This window comes from Polypterus senegalus, chromosome 4, assembly GCF_016835505.1.
Source record: "Polypterus senegalus isolate Bchr_013 chromosome 4, ASM1683550v1, whole genome shotgun sequence".
Classification (NCBI taxonomy): Eukaryota; Metazoa; Chordata; class Cladistia; order Polypteriformes; family Polypteridae; genus Polypterus; species Polypterus senegalus.
The window spans coordinates 182,001,776-182,023,685 of record NC_053157.1 but is presented as its reverse complement, the minus strand read 5'-3'; the positions used below and the strand labels follow the sequence as shown (position 1 = coordinate 182,023,685).

General features: G+C 36.2%; 1 protein-coding gene across 3 annotated transcripts in view; it reads left to right on the top strand.

Moving 5' to 3' along the window:
• Positions 1–21,910, top strand: part of zfyve28 (zinc finger, FYVE domain containing 28) — a 411,740-nt gene that overhangs the window by 219,386 nt on the left and 170,444 nt on the right. Inside the window, exon 2 of one of the 3 annotated variants that reach the window (XM_039751732.1) lies at positions 6,278–6,331. The exons of the other annotated variants lie outside the window; for them this stretch is intronic. The gene's annotated coding sequence lies outside the window, so the exon portion shown is untranslated. The remainder of the gene's footprint in view (positions 1–6,277; positions 6,332–21,910) is intronic. 3 annotated transcript variants of the gene reach the window in all.

Sequence of the window (21,910 nt, the reverse complement as noted above, 5' to 3'; positions counted from 1 at the left end):
GATGTGTTGACAATTTGTGATTTCACTGGCATTTTCATTGTAGTGTGCACATAGCCTGCAGGCCTATCACATGCTCTGTCGATCAGTGTCCTCAGACTGTGTTCCCAGTCCTTCATTGTACTTTTTTCTACCTGTCAGATACCCATCTTATGGTCATACCAGATCTGTATGTTCAGCTCTCTATCTCTTCAGCAGAAAGCAGCAAACATTTTTATGTACAGAACATGTTTTGAAATCTGTGGATCCAAGTAAGTAAATGTGAATAACCATCTTTTAAAATATATATATTTTTTTAAATCAATCAATTTTTATTTAAATAGTACTCCTCATCCTAGAACCTCAAGGCAGTTTAGATAAAGGCATGCCTGAGAAGACAAAAGGTTGTATCTTAAACACTCAAAGCATACAAAAGATATTAGAAAGAAGAATTTTGCACAGAATAGCTATGGTGTATGAACAATGAGCAACCTAGAGCCTAGGGAGTTTGAATGGAAAAGAAAAAAAAATGAACAGTGGTCTTGGTGGTTATGTAAAGAAGTTAAGTATTCTGCAAAGCTTTAAATATCAAAAGCTCAGTTATCATCCCTTCAGGTAAATGTAGCCATCTGATTGGACTGGGGTTTTTATAATCCCTATCCTGTAATTTTTGCAATAAGAAAAGATTGAGTTTGCAGCATATTGAAGAAACTGCCAGAAATAGCATCAAATAGCACTGACATAGTTCTGACTATAGAGAGAAAAGTATTGGCCTGGGTCAGTGTTTGATACAAATTACAGTAAAAAATATCTGCTTTCTAACAGATGATTGTACTACAATAGTGGCAATTAATATGTGCATCTTTACATTGGTTTACTATGCATTTTTCTTGTTTTGTGGGGGATTGGATATTGTTGTGCAGTGTTTTGTTATTTATGATTCTTTAGTGAAATGTTTCTTGCACTACAAATTATTGCCATATATGAAGGCTTTTGTTGGATTACATTATTTCTAGGTTGGCCATTAATTATAGTTTGTTTTTACAGGTATTCTTGTGTTTTCCATGAAATTTGTGCCAGAGAATTTAGCATGGTTCTGAAAGGCAGAAACCTGATTTTTTTCTTTTCAGTACTTGAACAATTTTTCCTTTCTGCTTAAACAATACATATATACATTTCTCCTGAAGTTAATTTATCTTGGTCTAGCTGTAGTGCAGTTTAAAATGTACAGTAACTTTTTATTTTCATGGTTTTCTTCATTGAATCAAGCACCAATAGATTGGGATAACCTTTACCTTATTTATACTTTAATCATGCAGAAATATTTTTTCATTAATATATCCAGTAACACCACAATTCTAAAACAGATCTCCCTAAGAAATACAGAGAGTCTTTGATAGCAGCAGATTGTAATGTTAATTCTTTTCTGATTTTCACTTGGTCTTGCTCTGGAGTTTGCATGCTCTGTTGTCTGCATGTGATTTTTCTTTGAGTAGTCCAGATTTCCCTACACACTGTAAAAATGATGTTAAATATGTTAGATTAATCAGCGACTCTAAATTTGCCTGATATGGTGAGTATGTACATACTGTATAGGCTTTCTCTCGGTGTCTCTCTTTTTCACTCTCTGTTTTCTACTCCCACACAAACACAACAGCATTTTTATTTCTGTGAGTCTCTGGCAGTTTCCTATGTGGTGTAGCCGTTCTGAGGTTTGTACACCCTGTTTCTCTTCTTCTCATATTTGTCTGTTTTAAAGCAGTTTTCTGGGCATCTGTTTTATTTAGTGCAGCCCTTTTTCTTTAAAGCTCCCTCTTTTGCACTCTTCTCTGCCTTATGATTTCCTTCACGTTGTTATTCTGATTCAGGAGCCACTTTTTATTTGGATTGATTGTTTTACATAAGGAGTCCCTGTTTGTTTCTCTTAGGGAGGCAGGGCATTTTATTCTCTTTATTTGCTTAAAAATTAAGATACATTCAGGTCTTTTATGTATAGACGGAGAACTTGGTGTCTATGTATATGTTTTATTTGTGTTTCACTTAAATATTGTTGGTTGCAGCTTCTTACTCAAGGTGACACAGATTTTAGTCTTTACATCAACAATGACTTAAATTTCAGTAATAGTGTGAATACTTTTGCTATCAATGATATATAAAATTATTGTCAGAGTTTATACACCTGATACATTTTGTCTGGAATCATGAATATAGGTTTCTGGAATGGTACTACCATAGAGATAGAAGATTAGAGATTATAGATAGAAAACTGCATTCCCTAGCAGATGGGCTGTGGGGTGACCTGTCACCAGAGAATCCTAGATACAAAATAAAATGCATGGTGATTACTGGAATATTCCGCCTTGGTGTAGGCCATGAATATCTCTGTATTTTAAATCTGTGTCAGGGTTGTAAAGACATCAGAGCTCACAAGGAAGGCCTTGTTGTTTGGTATGTCACAGACTTTACTGTTATGTCAAGGCATTTAACAAGAGTCAAGGCTAATGTGCTTAGTGTTTTAATGTTAGGTAAATAAATGCAGTAACTTCATATTGTTTCACCTATTTGAAAACATGTTTAGCGTGCGTTAACACTCTCTCTACCCCTCTTCAGCTTTCTAGATCATTGCCTATATCAATAAAAATAAACTTGTCTCTACTGAAAACACTTCTGCTTACAAGAATGTTTATATGTACTTCAGTTGCGTAACTGCTACCTGCTTGATTCACTAATTTTTCCAAAGTAATACTGTTTTGTCATTATACATTTCTTAGAGTAAGAGAATCTTTACTGATCAGAGATCTTTCAGTGTATTACTAGAACAACTTTTCTTCTTGGACTAGCAGTGTAATGACCGTGGGTAACTGCCTGCCATGATCCAAATAAGCATCCCCACAAACTGACCCTGAGAAGCTGTAATAAGGAATCACATGATCAGAGGTTGTCCCACCCAAATGTTTCTTCGCAGCATGTGCTCTATAAATAGCCTTTAACATCGTTACCTAAATCTTTCACATTGAATCCAGGTGTTCTGTTCTCTATAAGTAGCAGACAGGTTTATTAGCTGTTACTAATCATCCAAGATACCAAGAAGACATGATTCACCAGCGTTTGTGTGTCTGCTTATATTCCTTCAGCAATATCTTTTACATGTAGCAAAAAATTTACACTGGGTGTTACAGACTCAAGTCAAATGTATGTTTTTTTTATTATATTATAGCAATAATAATAATAATAATAGCTCACAACTCAAAATGAGGAGAGCCCAGGCTTGAACCCGCAACCATTTGCTTACGTGGCAGCAGCATTTACCTCTATACCAGCCAAGCATACAGTCAAGTTTCTGTCAATTAATATTTGAGCTTCAGCTTTTACTCATTGACAGCAAATAGTAAATTGAATAATTTCTTTTTCTTTGGTTATATTCTTGAAGTAAAATGCACTTGTTTTGTTAAACCTCTTTAGAAAGTGTTCATTTGATATTTGGACGTCAGTCTTCACACATTATACACTTCATGTCAACATTTTGCCAATTATTAGTGGAACAGGAAAAAAAATTCTGTTTTAGTTACATGTTCAACATTTCTTGCCTCGCATTTCCTGTCATCGTACATTTATCCAGATTGTTGTAGACACAGAACATACATAAAATTCCAAATAAATTTACCCTGTACAGTTCCAAACACCTCACAATCAGATAAACTTTGCGACTGACATCAGCTGAGTCAGTGGGGGATGTGGTAGCAGGCTGCTTGCTGTCTGAGCTGATTAACACATTTGCAAAAGAAAGATGTTGATGAAGAGGTGCGAGGGAATTTAAGGTGGCCTGGCAGTATGACATTTTTCGTAGGCTGTAGGTAGATTTTCATAGGCTTTAATTATTCATTTTGTCATGATCGTGCACCCCTACTATAAGTATAAAGTTAGAAGTAGGTAACAAAAAGCATTATTTTTTATTTTCATCCAAGCATGTTGAAATGCTGTACATCTTCAAAGTTAGATGCAACAGAATGGAAGATGTTTTGTTTGGTAAAAATAATGATATTTCTTCACTAGAATAATTTTTTTAAAAATTGCCCACTAACATTGATTTTTGTAGAAAAAGGATTTTGAAAATTGAAAAGTGTGCTCTTGAGATCTCCTAATTTTAGTAGTGTGACAAGTGTGAAAACGTTCCTTATTAGGATAGATTTTAGAACTTGGTTTGACAGCATCTGCTGTGTAAATATTTATTCAGTGGAAATGGGTTTTCTTTGATTTGTCTTCATATCATTTTTCTTCATGTTCACAAAGTTGATTTAAAAGACAGTCTTAAAACTCTAGTTATGCATGATTTTGTTTGTTCAGTGAGGAACCAAGGGAAGAATAGCCCACTGAATACTTATTTTTATTGTCACTCAGTTCTTCTTATTGTATTATTTTGCACAATGAAGCTATTTTGGAATTACTTTAGTTTGGTCCTTCTAAAAAGAAACATCACAGTAGAACGACATGCTGTTAACCTGTGAAATGAGAGCAACACAAGCACCTAAAATGGATTAAGTCTGAAAAGTATATGCACAGATATTCTACTGTCATGTATACCAGAAATACAATAATTTTTAATTGTGTTATAAATTTTGATCATATTGTCCACTTCTATCTGGAATAAGACTCTGCAAGTCACTTCCTTCATCTGTTGGAATATGAGATACCATTTATTGCAAAAATATACTTAACAGTGGATGCAGTAATACCTAGCATATAGATTAATAAATATATTGTATGTCTTTATTTCTAAAATTAGCTTTATACTGATAGAATGTTCAAAGAGCAAGGAAAAAGGACAAACCAGTTTTTCCTACCCTCAGGGTTTCATTGATAACAATTGACCAGATAAGGTCAGTTTAATGACTTAATTGCATCTTTTCTGACTTGTTTATTTGAAGCTAGAGAAAGTGCTGAACTAGGGGTGCTTGAATGTGCCTGAACTGTTGCGTTGAATAGCCCATTGAAGTGTCCAGGAGCTGCAGGGTCACAATAAGAGCAGGCTTGTAAAAGTATGCAGTCTCTCTCAACCATTTTTTCCATCTTAAAGAAGCTGTCCTGAAATGAGCTGACCTGAAAGAATCAAGTATAACTACAAGCTTATGTGCCACCTTGAAACTATACATCTAGCTGTATCGGGTTCTGTTGTTTTGTAACCAACATTCATTGTTTAATGCTGTCAGATCAAGCGTCTTTATTCAAATATATTTCAACTGTGTTTAAAAAAGGTCTTATTTGCAGGCAAAAGCTAACATTAATTGTAAAAGTACATTTTTATCTGCAGTATAGTTTGGTTACTCCAGTTACGTGCTGTGCAAAGGTACATTATTTTGGAGATCTGTTTTTGCAATTCTCAAATGAGTAAATGAAAAAAACTCATAATTATTATTTTAATTATATTACAACTCTTTAAACTTCTCACTTTAAAGAGCTAACATTGTCTTACATGTCCTACATCTAGTCACTGTCTTACGTGGCTACTGACTTGATGCATAATGTTTAATACAACGTGGTACAATTAAAAATATTCGGACCACCTGTATTAGACTATTGCTGAATATATATAGGAGACAAAAATTAGGCAGATTGTGTGGCTACAGTTCTGATACCATGATGATCCTGAAAGCCGCACAGGAATTGCTTTTCTAAGTAAGTCCACATATGCCAACTGGCTTTTTATTCTGAATGGCGTGATATTAACTGTACCCAACTGCTGCCCTTTGGAGACCTCCAAAATAATAATAATTAAGCAAGCCCACACTCAACCTGCCTGCCTCTTGCTTGGTCTTTTACTTTGTTTGCTATTCTGACCCTGTCACGGTCTTACTAACTGACCTCTATTCCTTGTGTTCCTTGTCAGGACACCGAGCCATAAAAGCATAAAAAAAGAAGCTTAAACTCTTTTAGAACCTCACATGCTGGTGCCCATTTCCGCTAAATTATTATTAATATATATACTATATGCTTCACTCACCATAGCCTGCCCTACGCGCCAGCCACTTCACGTCACTTCTGCTTGCATTGTGAAGAGGGTGGCTGAACTCACCCCAAGGAGATGCAGTCGCTCCTCTGAAACCCCCTCTTAAACAGTGATTCAATTGGTAACAAATAGTTTTTTGTTTTGTTTTTTAACCTCCTCTTTGCTCGATCAACTGCTGGCTGGTCTGCTGCCGCTGCCATGCTGCATGATCTGCATCTCGGACTGTGCTTCAAACATTTAAAAGCCTGTACAGCAGCTGTACTTTTGTCTCACTGCCTTGTCTCTCTTCTCTCCCAGAAATCCTCTGCTCCTGTTTTGGGGTCCCGCTCCCGAGGCGCGTCCCCATGAAAAGTAAGATTTTCTATTCTTTTAATTGAGAGATGGAACTGTCTCCTCCGACTACACACAGAGTTTGATTCACTCCTGAAAGAGACTGTTTGTTTGAAGTGTCTGAATAATGTTTCTGTCTCTAAAATTTGCTATGTATCTGTGCAACTCTGTGACCCAAGTGTAACAACGTATGTGGATTTTATTTTCACCAAACAACAAATCTTATAATTCTCGTGGATACGCCACTTCATTGGGAAGAGGCACTATTTTTCCCTGATGGTAATACAAATTAGACGATCTACATTTTTTCCGACTTAAAGTTTAAATCCAAACAATATATTCAATCTCTTTTCGATGTTCCGTTGTTTCACCGAGTAATAATTTACGTCTGTATTAATGCAATCTTTACTATAATTTTTTGGAGACTTTCAAATTTTCGTATTTCCATTATATCTAACCTGCTCTGCATGTGTATCGCGCCAACATTTTTGAATTCTTTACGACGTTCTACTTTGTCATCTACTGTTTGTCTCGTGTGACGTGAAAGTGTCTCTCTGAGAAAATCACATCTCGTCTCTGAAAAAGTCCCATGTCCCAAAATATTTTTTATATTATATACATATATTTTTTTTTTCATTCCCTGTACCTCTGCAAATTGATGTATTTGTGGCAATATTGTGTGGGTTTTGTAGCTGGTGTCTAGTATAAAAAAATTCATGTACAAGTATGCGTGTGTAATGCCCATACTCGTTAACCTAAATTTGAATCTATTTGAATAGTATTTACTTATTTTTAATTGGAATATTCAGAGCTTATCTTTTGACTAATTTGACAGCTCTACTCGCTATACTCTGCTTCCTTATAATTTGGGCATATTAACAATGATAAATAAATGTATAACTACAGTAAATTCTTGCATGTCTTCTACTCTGTGTAATTTCCTGGGGTTATAGATGTTAAAGGGAAGCGGGAAAAGAAGAGCTGAGCTACAGTACTATCTGTCATGAGAAAACACTGGGTTCATTTACGGATGTTTCTGTAACTTTGCAGATACAACTCTCTTTTTTTATTATTATTTTTACATTTTATTATACATTATTTTATAAAATTGAAAACTAAGAACCTGTGAGGGTTATATTCATCGTTCCCTTTTAAGTCACAGCCTGTGCTGATTTTGGCCCATGTTGACTCAAAAGCATTATGGGATTTCTGTAGGTTTTAAAGGCACACATTCATGCCACAGAACTCCCTTTGCACCTTATTCTAAGCAATCTCTAATATATTGAGTTCTAGGGATTGTAGAGGCTATTGGAATAAACTGAATTCACTATCATGTTCATGAAACCAGCTTGAAACAATACAGTATGTGTTTTGTGGCCTGTAACATTATCCTGCTGGAAGTATCCATTGTGAAAAGGTGTAGACAATAAATGAAAAGGGGATTAGAATGATGAACAACAATGCTTAAGTACACTGTAGTATTCAGATGATGGTCAATTAGTATTCAGAGGGAAAAGAAAATATTCCCCGCATCATTACATTGCTACCAATAGCCTGTAATATAAAGAGAGAAAGCACAATAGAACAATGAATTCATACTGTTCATGCCAAATTTAGGCTCTGCCATCCACATGTTGATTTTCCAATTGACATTTCTCCCATTTTAGTGATCACGTTCCCAATATTATAAAATTTTAGTGGACCGGAGTGGAAACTGGCATGGTCTTCTGCTGTTGTAGCCCATTCACATCTAGTTAAGAAGATGTGTTGTTCATTCAGGTTTTCCCTTCTGCAGACTACTGTTATAAAGAGATTTTATTTGAATATATGAATGTTAGCCATTCTCTGGTCAGCACTTTCATTAGCAAAATGTTTTTGCCCATAGAAATTCATTCACTGGGTGTTTTTTGTTTATTGCAAAATTCTGTGTGCAATGTGTTTGAGACTGTAGTACATAGAAATCACTGGAAGTAAAGCTCTTTCTGAGATGCTGGAGTTACCATGTATGACGCCAATAATCAAAGTCTCTTGTATCATGTGTTTTGTAGTAATGATTGCAGCCTGTGGAGGCTCTGTACTGCATGATAATTGAAGGATGGCTTTTGTGTATGAGATGTTTTAAGCAACTGGTTTGGCACCAACAATTATTCTACAGTTAAATTTGGTGAGATTATAGATGTTGCCCTTTCTGATATTTCGTTGAATGATGAGTAAAGCTCTTGGCCACATCTGGACACATATACAATGAGTTGTAGGTGTCTGGCAGCTCAGGAGAACAGGATGTTTGCATTAAACAAATGGCAACTGGGTGTATATTGTAACGTTTTGTCCAGGGTTAACCATTGAAACTTCTTCAGTAAAATAATGCTGTGCATAAGTGATAACATTTTGTCTTTAAATAAAAAAACATATAGTAGATAATATTTCTGAAAATACTTGGTTTGTCTGTGTATATCTGAAATTTAGTTGTCATCTTTATAATGATTTTAAAGCCTTTGAAAGCCTGTTATCTCTAATTTAGAAATATTGCACAACTGTAGAATTTTGAAGAGAAATTGCCAGAAAAATTGACAGTCAATAATGCTAGAAAAGTTAAGTAGAAAGGCAATTCCATGTATAGGTTGCAACAACTTGTCTATTTTAACTAATCCCTGGTATATATAAACATCATATTGCATTAAACAAAGGAAATAAAAAGACTGGGCAAAACTATGGGAGCATAAATACAGATCTGCTCAAAATACACAGAAATTACAGTGTTGCACAACACAAACCCTAATAGCAAATGCTACAAAGAGAAATATGAAAATGACAGAGTCTGGCTTTTCTAAAATGATCTGAAGAGCTGACAGCTCTACCATACCCTGTAGCGATTTAATGTGTCAGTCATCTTTGATTCCTTGAATAATGTAAGATCACAAGACTAACAATACAAAATGAAAAATAAATGGCAGAAAGTAAAATACCTGACACTGTAATAATGATGGGGCAGTGTTGAATATAATATCACCATGCTGCTCCAGGTACTCCGGTTTTCTGTCACAAAGATGTTCAGATTAAGTTAATTGGTTATTCCAAATTGGTCCCTGTGTGGGAATGAGTGTGGGTTTGCGCTTTTTATTAAGCCCTGCATGAAATGGAGCCCTATCCAGGATGGGTTGCTGCTATGCATCCAATGCTGCTGATATAGGTTTTGGCACCCATGACCCTGAATTAGATTAATCAGGTTTGAAGATGATAATGAATATTTTTTATTGTCTTAATCTTACTTAGTTTACACCTTTTAAGAAAAATATTAAGGGGAAACCACTGTCTGGCACCTTTTATTTGGATTTTCCATGTGGGGTAGTTGGTCATTGTCTCAACTGTAATTCATACAATTACTTCTGAATATCACCATCTAGCAGATTGGAATAAATATTTTTGTTCTTTAAAGTATATCACTGTTACTTTTTGGTGTTGAAGTGGTAAGGAGGCATGTCTGCTAATTAAAGCTGTCAGTTAATAGATTTCCAAATTAGGTTGAAGTCAGTCAGAAATTTCTGTCCAAACATGGGTAGGAGGTATAAACCGATCCACACTTAGATTTTTAAGGTTTTTACGTTTTGCATATTTTTAAAAGAATATTTATTTTTCAAAATAATTTTTTTTTCTGTTTATTGATAAAATTTTAAAACAGTTGCCACACACGCCCCAACCCTCCCCCCCCACATTAGCCTCCAGAAACACCATGCATATTCAAACATGTAGTAAATGATGTTTGTCCTATGATTCCATAGGAGGTGATAATTAAGAACAGAGACTTTGTTTTTTTGGGTGGATGAGTTATAATTATTGATAAAATACTAATCAAGTGAAGCTAAAGATTAGGATGACTGTCTTCATTTCTTGGCAAATGATCAGTCATTCTCCTAATACGAAACAATTATGACAATTAGTGTTACATTTATAAAAGAAACTGACAATATAGTCCTTAAGTATTTGGACTCTGATACAATTTTATTCGTTTGTCTCTCTACCCCCCATATACTGTTACTGAAAACAAATAAAGGATATGAGCTTTTTAATATAGCTTTTCTGCATCATTATATCGAGGGCGATTAAATAAAAATTGATGAATTGTTAGGATTATGGTATATATATTTATATATATATATATATATATATATATATATATATATATATATATATATATATATATAATTAAGAATGTATATAATTGTCTTTCTGATGTCCTGTAACAATTATGCCACTATCCAAATATGTATGGACTTATTATTTTCAATCCTTTTCTGTATTTTTAATTAAGCTGGTACTTCACAGTTTGATGTGCCAGGTTGCATGTCTTGTATTCACAGGAGAAGTTGCAGTCCTTAGCAGAATTTGTAAGTTCTAAGGTTGAAGGGAAGTAATTAAAAGGCAGGAGTATTTGAACGCCTCACAGGCCCACGTATCGCTCAGTTGGGAACTTGGGACCATTAATAAGGTCAAGCCTTGGCGCTCTGACAGTTTTACCTTGGACTGCAAGACTCAGCACTTTGTGATTCAGTCCATTGTGCATCTGCTTTAGCATTGTCATAAATATGTACTTTTCATTTTTATTCTTGCTTCCTGATAAGTGCTGCTTGGTTTTGAATTAGAATTGCTGTAATAAATTTAACTCTGGATGCTTTTTAATTTGAGCAAAATGAAGTCTGGCACTTTTTTTTGTCTTTTTTCTTTTCTTTTCTTTTTTCTTTCTTGAGAAATATCCGCGTTGGTCATTTTGTTTTTGAAGGTTTAATAAAAGCTTGACTGGCAACTGAAAGCAGTAAGTAATATAGCCAAAATAATATAAAAACACATCTGATGTTATTATTGTTTTAATTCCATTTCTTGTGTAGAGCATCGGAAAGGCACTATATAAAGATAAATTTGACTCAATAAATAAATGTTATGACAAACAACAACCCATTACAAATATACGCTGGAATGACTAAAAACCTCTTGACATTCTCAGTCACAGCGAGGAATTTTGCTGTTGGTATAAAGAAGCCCCAGTAGTGTTTCTTGACACACTTCTGCTGAAAAATGTGTTGGCTGAAGTACTCCATTTTAGTATGTCAGAGAAAGGATATGCCACATTTATCATAATAGCACTAAGTTTCATTTTAACTTTCTTCTTAGGTACGAGGGTCCAGAGTGTGCCCCATAACTGAGCCTGCCTTTTTAATTAGCTTGTTGATTTTATGGGTGTTTCTTGAAGTGATGTTATCTTGTTTTGTAACGTACTTAGGGGTGCTGTTCAATAAGAGAGGTGCTGTATTAAGCAAACATGGACTTGGATTCTAAATCATTCTGGGTAATTTGGCATACACTGTCTAGAGATGAGCTGATATTGTAGTTTGACTTCTTTATGGAAGGTAGAATAGGTGATTTATAGGGAATTAGCTGCTTTGAAACTACACCGGGCTGTGAAAAAGTATTAGTCTCCTTACTGATATCCTGTTTTTGCATATTTTAAATGAATTGTCTTTAGACAAAACACAATATTAGAGAAAGGGCATCTGAGTGAACACACTCAGTGCAGTTTTTGTATCACTTTATTCAAAGAACAAAGTTATCTAGCATCAGCATTGGCCATGTGAACAAATAATAACCTCCTTTATTGCAATATTTGTTTGCAGTACCTTTTGCATCAATAATCTCAATAGTCTCTCACATTAGTCTTGAGGAATTTTAGCCCACTAAAGAACTGCTTTAATTGGTAAGTCTGAGTGAGTGACCTGCTCGTTTAATGTCCTACAACAATTTCTGTATTGACTTCTAGTCCAGACTTTGACTAGTACACTCAAATTTTAAATTCTTTCCCTCTGGACCATTCAGTTATGGACTTGCTTGTGTGTTTTTGGTCATTGCTCTGCTGTAAAACCTAGTTATACTTCATCTTCAGATTACAGACAGATGACTGGATATTTTTCTTAAGAATATTTTGATAAAGTGAAGAATTCATGGTTCCCTCAATAATGGCAAGTCTTCCATATCACTATATATGTAAAATCCAACTTCTGTCTGTCTGTTTGCCCGCTTTTCACGAGAGAACAGATTTAGATTAGGTGTTTTTCTATAATTTACTTGAACATTTTGGTTGATTTAGCAACTTCTCTCATCGCGCTAAGTATTATAGTTTGGTTGTGTCACCAATTTATTCGCACAAATCTGGAGACAGGTTGCAGGCCAAGGGGAGGGGTGGGCTGGACCTCAGGAGTAGGCAGCTGGGTGGGGCCATCCTCACTCATGCACCAGTCTCTGTTTGAGTCACTCTACTTCGCGCCACGTATTGGAGTGTACCTTGCCTCCGCTTAGCTAGCGATACCTGTTCAGCACACAATATAATCTAGTGATTGTTAAAGAGTAAAGTTTGATATTTTCAAGAGCGAGATCACAGCTATAGTACAGCTTTTAGTGGGTACCTGCTCATTGGCAGAGATATTACGGCCACATGCTCTTCTCCCCTCATGGGGGACACTCTCCCATTCAGAGCTGAACATGATTAGATACAGTGGAAACGTTTGATGTTGGAGCATACCTACATTCCACTTGGCCAGAGATACCTTGCCAACTTTTTACATTTTTGGCAAAGAGATCACAGCTACATTCTCACCCCGAAAGCAAAACAAAAAGTATTGCATATCAAGAGGCCATAGGACATGAAAGCTGTGAATATAAATTTTTCTCAATACAAATTATTACTTTTTTTTTTTTAATTTATTTTTAAAGTTTGTCCTGTTTCACTACTATGCAGGTGGAGCTGTATTGGACAGCTAGTATAATATAAAATACAGCTGTTTAGTCTGTGGATTGAGAGGGTTTAGGGACTGAGCTTACAGTAAATAATAGACTAATTTTGCATTCCTCGATGACAATCATAGAATTCATCAGAGGAATGCTTTGCAGATAACTTTCTAATCTTTTTTTTGAAGTGGAATGAATTATTGATCTCCGTAAATTGCAATTGTAATGTATGCAAGGCATAAAACATTTTTTCAGAACTACAGTTTGACTTGAGAAATTATATCATACCTGTGTGTTTTTATTGTTGGTTTGAGATCTCTGATTGTGGGTGAATAATACAAATACAGTTCAGACGCAATACAAAAAATGAAAATATTTTATTATGCCAAGGTAGCTTCAAATATGCAGGCAACATAAGCACTATATAACAGTTGTGACAAGATTAAACAATACCCAATGTGGCAAGATGCATGTTATCAGCAGTCTCATTATATCGGCTAATTGATTACTTACTTATAGAAAAAGAGCAAGCCAGAAAACCATTCTTCCTTAAACTAGAGTTCTATAAAACCAAAAAAGGACCATTTGGAATAGTGGGTCCGTGCCTTCAAAAAGAAGGGCCAGTTTTAAATCCAGATATCCGTGTCAGTCTCCATGGGCACTATTGCATGACTGCGGGGAGTTAATGAAGTAAATTGGGGTAGTCGCACCAGAACGCGCGTGTGCATTCATTCTCAATTGCTTCATTAGCTTCCTGTGGTGTGTGATTAAGGTGCTGCGCCCAAGGAGCTGTATAAGGATGGGCTGGCACAGGGGGATGGGGGAAAAATGGTGAGAAAAATCGATGGGAATTTTTTACACGTATTTCATTGTTAGGGCTGGCCATCCCTAATCCTTTTTCTGCCTCCAGTCTACTTTATTACATTGGCATAGTTAGCAGGATCTGTGTCCAAGATGTCTGAAGAGCAGGACTTTATTACCATTTTCGATAATATGGCTGCAGAAATGCAGCATCTCAGAGTATAACTACTTGCCATGTCAGAGGCATGGACTCAATTTCACATCACTCTCCAACATAATTGTTCATGGGCTGCTTCCCAGATACTGTACTTATACCTCAACAGAGCATGACAATACAGAGTCATATCTCCTCATATATGAATGTGCAGCCATTAGGCATCACTGGGAGAAGGTGGAGTGGGCTAACATTTTAGCACCATTCCTGAATAGAGAAGCACAATGGACCTATTATGACCTTGGTGAACAGGCTGCTGCCATCTATGATACCTTGAAGGACAAGATCCTCAAAAGGTACAGTCTGTCTTTGGATCAGCAGTCAAGGCTGTGCCATAAGTGGCAGTTTGACCCTGGGCAACCCTCTCGTCCTCAGTCGTATGGTAGAGATTTAGGGTAGAGTGAAACGCTGGTTGAAGCCAGGCATCAATGACGCAAAGCAAGTCGTAGAACAAGTGGCCAGCAACTTATTGGTAAAAACTCTCCCCAATATCCTTACCCAGCTGGTCCGCAGACAAGCGTATAAGAACATGATGCACTTATTGATACCTTAGAGAGGAATAGACTGGTGGTCCAAGCCAAGCATCCCAAAATGTCTGTGTGTCATTCCTGACAGGGACGTGTCAATACACAAGGTCTACCCGTCATGATTTAGAGCCTACAGTCCATACCATGGAGAAGCCTGTGGCTCACCTGCACTGTTTCAAGTGTGGGAAGGCTGGGCACACCATCCCCACTTGTCCTTAACTCGACAAGCCAATGGATTGCATCTGGGCTAAGGGAGGAAGTTACTGTGCTGTCGTTAACACCTTCATCTTTTCCTTGCACAGGAATGGTGGTGGTAAATGAACACAAGTTTTTCACTGTCATAGATGCTGGCAGCAACATATCAATTGTAGCTCACAGTTACATGTTACTGCAACAGTTGAATATGGGGAAGACCAGTCTAACCTGCATCCAGGGTGAAACATGATGGTACTGCTCCGCTCCCCTGCATTATTAGCTATGAAGACTCCATAAGGGTCTTACAGGTGGCAGTACTATGAAATCCACCCTTTCCCATCATATTAGGCTGAGACTACTCTGAAATTAAACACGGTTCTACACACCCCATTCCTGTAAAATCTTTATCACTGGTAATGGAAAAGGAAAATCTGCTCCAATGTTACAGTGTTACAATGGCAATGTGACAGTTCTACCATTTAAATAGATTTTGGAACCCAAAAAAACTTTTTTCCTCATCAACAAAAAATGTAGTGCAATTATTGTTTTATCCAAAAGAAATATACAATCTTTTTTTTTTTTTTTTTTTTTTATTTATTTTATTACACTCCATACAAAGCAATCAAGTTTTTACAAAAAGAAAAATAGAGTTAAGAACAGATCGATCCCCACCCTTGAGAGAGAGAGCAAGCCAAACGGCATAAAAATTTTACAGCTTTTAAACATACCTAAATTAATAAATTCTCTATGCTTCATGAACTTATTTTAAAATATTACTGATTAGATCCTGCCATGTTTTGAAAAACGTCTGTACGGATCCTCTAACTGAGTATTTGATTTTTTCCAATTTCAAATAATATAACACATCATTTTCCCACTGACTTAAAAGAGGAGAGTTTGGATTCTTCCAGTTTATCAGAATAAGTCTGCGTGCCAACAGTGTAGTAAATGCAATCACAATTTGTTTGTCTTTCTCCACTTTAAACCCTCTGGAAGAACCCCAAACACAGCTGTTAATGGGTTAGGAGGGATTGTGAGTCCAAGGCTGTCTGAGAGGTAATTAAAAATTTTTGTCCAGAATAATGTTAATTTGGTGCAGGCCCAGAACATGTGACCTAGTGAGGCTGGAACTAATTTGCAGCGTCCACAGGTTGGATCATGCCCTGGATACATTTTGGAGAGTTTTAGTCGAGACAGATGTGCTCGATAAATAATTTTAAGTTGTATAATTGTATGCTTTGCGCATATGGAGCTCGAGTGAATTCTCTGCATTGCTACTTTCCACTCCTCTTCTGATATATTAATTGAGAGATCTTTTTCCCAGTGTCCTCTTGGATCTTTGAAAGGGAGGGATTGTAAAATGATTTTATATATTGCAGAGATGGAGTCTAAGTCCTTGAGATTGAGCAATATTTTTCCAGCATGGATGAGGGTGCAAGATGAGGAAAATCTGGAAGGTTCTGTTTAACAAAGTTCCTGATTTGAAGATAGTGAAAGAAATGTGTAGCTGGAATGTTAAATTTGGAATGTAATTGTTCATAGGAAGCAAAGACGTTGTCTATATAAAGATCTCTAAGCAAGTTAATTCCAAATTTTTTCCAGATATTAAAACTGCATATGTTTGTGAAGGTTGAAAGAGATGGTTCTCTTGCAGAGGTGCCACAGATAGAAGCTTCTCCGTCTTAAAATGCTTTCTACATTGGTTCCAGATTCTAAGTGAGTGGAGCACAATTGGGTTATTTTTATATTGCCGATAGCGTGTGTTTATTGGAGCACAAAGCAAGGAATACAAAGAAGTACTGCAGGATTTTACTTCTATTGTGGTCCAAGCCTGTGTATGTTCTTCTATTTGTGTCCAGGTTCTTATCGCCTGTATATTTGCTGCCCAGTAATAAAACTGGAAGTTAGGTAGAGCCATGCCACCTTCTGCCTTTTGTCTTTGTAGGGTCGCTCTTTTGATGCGTGGATGTTTTGAATTCCAAATAAATGAGGTTATTGTTGAATCTAATTGCCTAAAGAATGATTTATTAATGTATATTGGGATGTTTTGAAATAAAAAAAGGAGTTTAGGAAGAATATTCATCTTAACAGTGTTAATTCTTCCAGCTAGTGTGAGATGAAGGGTTGACCATCTATGCAAGTCTTGTTTAATTTTTTCCATGCAGACGCGGAAATTTTGTTGATAAAGAGCTTTATGTTTACTTGTGATGTTTACCCCGAGGTATTTAAACTGTTCTGCAATGATAAAAGGTAGGGTGTCTAATCTAATATTATATGCTTGAGAATTCACTGGAAAGAGTACACTTTTATTCAGATTAATTCTGAGACCAGAGATCTTTTGAAATTCTGTGAGTGCTGCTAAGACTGCAGGCACAGAATTTTCTGGGTCTGATATATACAGTACCATGTCATCTGCATATAATGAGATTTTCTGTTCCAGTCCTTCTCTGCTAATCCCCTTTATCTGATCAGTATTTCGACAATGTATTGCCAGTGGTTCAATGGCAATCGCAAACAGCAGCGGTGACAAGGGGCATCCTTGTCTAGTGCCACGTTCTAGTTTAAAGTAGTCTGAGCAAATGTTATTGATGCAAACTGAAGAAATATACAATCTTAATGCTTTGCACAATTTGACTGTGACTGTCCAGGTTGGCTTCGCAAACCCTGGGTTCTTCCAGGAGCCACTTGAACCTGAAACTGTCAATAACATACCTGTGGATTTACCTAACAAAAAAGGACACTCAAAGTAAGCAAGGGGTTGGTGTAAAGTGTTTGCTGCTTTTATTTAAAACCAAGCAAAGTACCAGCCACATGTAAATTGAATAAGTCATTTTTCTTCCGTTTTATTCTTGAATAAAAGCATACTTGTTTTGTTACACCTTTTGTGAAGGTGTTTCTTGGATATCTGGGCTTCATTCTACCCACATCCTACACTTCACATCCAAATTATGTTGTTATTGCAATAGCATATGAAAACATTTTCTGTTTTATCCGTGTGTTCAGCATTTCTTGCCTCGCATTTCCTCTGTCATTCTGTATTAACACAGATCGTTTTAGACATGGAACACATACAGTACAGGCCAAAAGTTTGGACACACCTACCTCCTCATTCAATGTGTTTTCTTTATTTTCAAGACCATTTACATTGGTAGATTCTCACTGAAGGCATCAAAACTATGAATGAACACATGTGGAGTTATGTACTTCACAAAAAAAGGTGAAATAACTGAAAACATGCTTTATATTCTAGTTTCTTCAAAATAGCCACCCTTTGCTCTGATTACTGCTTTGCACACTCTTGGCATTCTCTCGATGAGCTTCAACAGGTAGTCACCTGAAATGGTTTTCACTTCACAGGTGTGCCTTATCAGGGTTATTTAGTGGAATTTCTTGCTTTATCAATGGGGTTGGGACCAGCAGTTGTGTTGTGCAGAAGTCAGGTTAGTTGGACGATCAATGACCCCAAACACACTTACAGGCTGTGTAAGGGCTATTTGACCAAGAAGGAAAGTGATGGAGTGCTGTAAATGGTCATGAAAATAAAGAAAACACATTGAATAAGGAGGTGTGTCCAAACGTTTGGCCTGTACTGTATGAAATGTATTTATTTCAAATCACAGTATTTCATTACATTACATTCATTACAAACACAGATAAACACTTCAACACACAGACTTTAAAGTGAGGATTGCAACAGGGCGATGCCTTCATCTAACTGAATGGTTTGTAGCAGGCTGCGTTCTGCCAAACCATACATTTGCAAAACAAAGACGGGCACTTAGTGCAGTGATAAGGAGCTACGAGCTTCTTGCCATTTGTCAGGAATATTTAAGGATGTCAGGGACAAAGAAAAAAATCATAAGCTTCAGAGATTCTAGTGTTAACTGTCCTCCTTTCAGTTCCCTTTTTATCCCCCTTTCTACTGTGCTGGCTCCCTTTATATAGCCAATTGGGTGCATGTGCTGCCATCCTCCTGCTCCGAGGTGTGAATGAAGCACCTGACTGACACTTTACATTTGCACCCGAATATGGGATCAACCTCAGAGTGGTACGTGCATGCTCACATGAGCACCTGCAACCACATGGAGCCTACACGATCTAGGACTTGTGATTATTTAAAATCACACTTTTGCCACTTACCTTTCATCACATTGACACATTTATTTTATGGTATCAGAATCATGCAGCTGAGCAGTGTGTCTTTCTTTTGACTCATATTGACTCACTGCACTTTTTGCTCCCATAAAACATTTAGGCATGAGTGGCCTGTGATATACTACAAGTTAAGTGCAAAGTTCCCCATGCAACAAACTAATGACACACAGTCTTTCAACAAAGGTGTTACAAGGCTTGGAAAATAAAACTCAGTTGAATGTAATCGCACGCGTAGCATAAACAAGCTGGGTAATTTTTTCCTGATGTATAGACTCAGATGTATAGACTCGGAGGATGAAGGGAAAAATAATACAGGAAGTATTTGGGATGATCGACTGTTTTAAATGTTACTTTGAGAACCTTTCATTTCAGCCTGGGACTAAAATGGAAATAATTTATCTCACAGATAGCATATTCCATAATTGGTGAGAGCTTCCCCAGTTTAGAACATCCCACTTGGTTATTTGAAGATGGAAGATACATATGGGTTACTGTCATCCAGGGTGTTCTTTTCTATCCTGCATCTCCAGTCTTAAAAACAATCCTTTTCCTCCATTAATAACATTAACATTCATGAATGACAACTCTCCTTGTGCTGTGATGACTATTACTATGTCAAATGTTTGATATTGTTGTAATCCTGTTATTGTTACCGTTTCATTTTCTCATTTTATTCAACTGTTGTACATTAGACAATACACTTAAACCAAAACCAGCTGAAGACGATTGACTCAGCCCTTCACTTTTCCTTAAACAGATTATCCCATGTGGTTTTAAAACAATCTCTTTTAACTTCTTATGGCTTTGCAGTGGATGTACTACACTTGAGTCTTCAGCACAAGAACTGTTTAAATATTTCAGACACAGAGTACATTGCAGTTATTAGCTGGTGCCTTAGGCTATCACTTTTCCAATGAGAAATCAGCTTATGGCTAGCACTCAGGTGCCTTTGTTCTTTTGCATTTTTCGTGTCAGAATTCATCTGCCATGTAATGAACATATTAACATCTTAGCCATCAAAGTCCAATACGTGGTAGCCATTGTAATTTGGCAGCAGATAAACTTAAAAATAAATGTTCTGTATTTGTCTATTATTTATTGCTTTGCCTTACAAATAATCCTCAATATTTATGTATTTATAAAAGAGTGTTTCAAGGGTACCTTGAATATCAGTGTAAATGCAGTTAAATATCATGTAAAATTAAACAATCACACAAAACAGGCACTGTAAAGTATGTTAATTATCAAAGTTGTTTCAACAACATGCTGTCCAAAAGTCATCATGCATATTTTGACATCCGTTTCATTACAGTTTCCCAACAGTTTATTGATTCTCTTATCTAAAATGTCAATCAATCAATTAATCAACATTTATTTATATAGCACATTTTCATACAAAAAATGTAGCTCAAAGTGCTTTACAAAATGAAGAATAGGAAAATAGACGACACAATAAAAAATAAACATAAGTCAACATTAATTAACATAGAATAAGTAAGGTCCGATGGCCAGGGTGGACAGAAAAAACAAAAAAAAAACTCCAAAAGCTGAAGAAAAAAAATAAAATCTGTAGGGATTCCAGACCAAGAGACCGCCCAGTCCCCTCTGGGCAATCTACCTAACATAAGTCAAACAGTCCTCTTTGTATTTAGGGTTTTCATGGAAGGACCTGATGATGATGATGATGGTGATGAAAATGTGTTTTATTATCTCTGGATGGCTGCATCACTCCAACCAATTCAGAGTCCTAGGTTCACATGTTGCATATTATATCAGCATTTGACTGCTATTTAACATTTTTTGCACTGGAAATACATTTTCCAAAATTACATACAATATCTTTTAAACTTATCAGTTATATTATCCTATGTTTTAGAACAACATCAGTCTTTATATTAAGCAACATTTTCATAAATAAAAAATTCAATGTGTAATTAATTCTTAGCCTATTTTTAAACTAGTGTCAATTTGTGTATTTTATACACATTTAAAAATTAAATTCAATGCATAGGTAATTCAGTTAAAGCTGCATGTCATTTTTTACCACACGTAATACTGTTTTTAATTAACCCATTGTTTTCAAATATAAAAAACCATAATCCCGAATTTTTCCATCCTGTACTTTAAACATCATTTATGGCTTACTAACCTTGCAAATACCAGACTCAATCTAGTGCAATTAATTGTAGTACTAGTTAAAATAATCAAAAAAAGTATGTCTACTCTCTGTATATTAAGGATGAATATTTGAATGTTTATTATATTTATTATATTTCATCTATTTGAAATATTAGTAAGGTGTAGCAATTTTCTCAAGATGCATGATCTCCAACTAAGCTTTCTAGTTCATTGACTGCTTTTGCTTTCACGTTTTCTCTTTCTTTTAGGGCAGTCATTGTTAGATACATAATATGTTTAGCTAAAGGTGTTGTTTGTTTATTTGAACAGAGCCACTGTGTAGGCTGATGAGCCATTCACACTGAGTTTTACTGTTGGTTCTTTTTTTTTGGCCATGTTTGTCTCGCTTTTGCTGAGTGTAGGAAGGAGAGGTGGCTCTGAGGTTAAGGATCTGCGTTTGCATTTGGACGGTTTCTGGTTTGATTCTCATAAATGCCAGAGGTGATTCCACTCTTTTGGCCCTTGAGCAAGGCCCTTTACCTGCAATTACTCAGTCTTGGGTAAGACGTTAACCTGCATTCAAGTCCTCCAACTTGCAAGGGAAAATTCAGGGGTTGATGACAGTTCCATTACATTCCATCCACTGTTCCATTCAATTTGAACTAGTGTCATGCTAAGGTGTCACTTGTTGTATGGCTACATTGGGGTTCTAATTGGGATCCTGAGAAGGATCGTCATGTGGTGGGTGCAACAACATGCTGTATCCGTGCATACTCCCAATATCCTCCTCCTTGCTTAGTGTATGATTTTTATATG